General features: G+C 34.0%; 1 protein-coding gene across 1 annotated transcript in view; it reads left to right on the forward strand.

Annotated features, from left to right (window-relative positions):
- Positions 1-100, forward strand: part of LOC119584852 (integumentary mucin C.1-like) — a 1,183-nt gene extending 1,083 nt beyond the window's left edge. Inside the window, exon 3 of the mRNA XM_037933488.1 lies at positions 1-100. This exon is cut by the window's left edge and continues 569 nt beyond it. The gene's annotated coding sequence lies outside the window, so the exon portion shown is untranslated.
- The last annotated feature ends 2,400 nt before the right edge of the window (positions 101-2,500 follow it).

Here is a 2,500-nt window from a genome sequence, read left to right on the forward strand (position 1 = left end):
AGACAAACACAGATACTACAGTGATGGTTGGAAAGCTTATTTTAGCAGACAGGTACTGATTTGGTTGATGTACCTCTGCACAATAAATTCGCATTCTCCATAATACTTTTTCGTATCCTTATATTATATATTCATATATGTTAATAATTTCTCAAATAAACATTACCTGAATCTATATCTGCACGGAGTGTTAAATCACACGTATATCTAGTTGCCCATGCAGTATGCATATATACATATATATAAACATATATGGATAAATGACAATATGTTCATAAGTCTACTATATGGGTACAGTACAATAATAGTTGCTGAATATTGCAATATATATACATGTGTGAATATATATATGTATACTTTGTCTATATATTTACATATATACATAATCTATATGTATATATATACATAGATATGTATATATGTGTGTGTGTGTGTGTGCGTATGTGTTTATTCATATATTCATATGTGCATATGTGTATATATACACATATGTGTGTATACCTACATATATGTATATACATACACATACATATGGATATATGTATATGTATACGTATATATGTGCATATATATGTATGTGTGTGTGCGTGTATACATGCATACACATATACGTATTTATGTATATTGATATATATATATATATATATATATATATATAATAATATATATGTACGTATGTAAGCATTTATATGTATGCACACATACATACATATATGTGTGTGCGTGCCTGATCCTGTGTCTGTACAAATCATCATACTTACATCTATACAATGATAAAGTTGACAGAGACATTGGGAGAGATCCCTAGCCGCAAAGGGTTCGAGTAACATTTGTTTGCTTGTTTACATGTTTTAATATATATAAATATGTGTGCATCTTGCGCGCGCGTACGCGCGCGTGTTTGTGTGAGTGTATGTGTACATATATATATATATATATATATATATATATATATATATATATTTATATATATATATATATTTGTGTGTGTGTGTGTGTGTGTGTGTGTTTTTTTTTTTTTGTTTTATATATATATATATATATATATATATATATATATATATATATATATATATATATATATATATATATATATGTACGTATGTATATATGTATATGTATTAGCCAACATGGGTTACTGTCACGTTATGGCCGAAATATCTTGCTTGTTTTGCCGTGGTCTCAGAGAGCTTGAAAGGGCCATAACCATAGTCCGTCGGGATCCGGAACCCCAATCTTCGTTTCGTGATCTTCGAATCCCTTGTCCCTTCGCGCGGCTTCGTGCGTTACGAACGCGTAGAACCATGTAATGCTGGAACTTCGGGCCGAAAGTTTCGGGTGCAATACTCATCCTGAAACATACCTTATGTTCAATAATTATTATAATTATGAAAATTCTTCCAACCCTTTGTTGGGCATGTTCACGTTTAGTGTGATTATGTCTAATTAATTTCAAGCATGAAAAGTTGAGAAGAAACATATCAGATAACTTTCGAAAGACTGTTATGAACGTTGAAAATTATTGGAATGTTTACAGCAATCTTTATCTACGAACTTCGTGGCGGAGACATATATTACATTATCACTTTCGCCTCTTTAATTTTAAGAAGTCTTTCGTATTTTTAGCAACGAAAACATTATTTTTGTCAGTGAAGAAACATAAAAATATCCTAAATCCAAAAATTCACCATATCTTCAGTAAGACAAGCCAAATATGTGTAGCTCAGCGTCGTCTGCTATTTCGTGAACCCGATCCCGAACACAATCCTAATTCCTTTTTCGAGTGATCTGAGCTCGGTTTAGCCCAACAGCCCATCAATGTATACCACTGTTACGTTGGAAAGGCAAGTGATAGCTGCGTGTTCGGTGCCCTTTGCTCTCGGGGCCGTGTTCAAGGTCCTTTATCGGCTTAAGTCATCTCACAAACTTGAATGGTGTAGTAGCTGGTGCTGTTGTTGCAGGGGTGGGTATAGCAGATGAAGGGCTATGGCAGTACTGTAGTAAGTAAGGTGGGTGTTGTCACTGACGTAGATGCGATTGTTGAAATGACAGGTGTCTTCGTTGGCCTTTTCGCGGAGCCATTTGTATCAGCGAAGACTTTTACCTTTACGCTTGCTGTACTAAATAGCTACTTATGCAAGACGTTATGACACGATGAAGCACAGTGGCTGCACCGTTTTAGGTTTGGGGTTCATTTTGTTCATTGTGAACCCCTCTCTTTTTTTTTACATACAGTGCTAGCTTTCTTACCTTGCCTTGCTGGTAGGTCAAAACAAATTCCTCCAAGCTTAATTTATAAATTCCGCATTTGTGAAAATTCATGTTTGGACGTTCAACCCTCTATTACAATTGTTTTATCTTACGTAAATGGAGCCAACCATTACAGAACCCTTTGAACATATGCCATTTATTTGTACATATTTAGTGTGAATATATTGAAAGATAACATGCACACGTATACATAAGCTCAAGTACACTGATGTCACATAACTATCTTATT

This window comes from Penaeus monodon, chromosome 18, assembly GCF_015228065.2.
Source record: "Penaeus monodon isolate SGIC_2016 chromosome 18, NSTDA_Pmon_1, whole genome shotgun sequence".
Lineage (NCBI taxonomy): Eukaryota > Metazoa > Arthropoda > Malacostraca > Decapoda > Penaeidae > Penaeus > Penaeus monodon.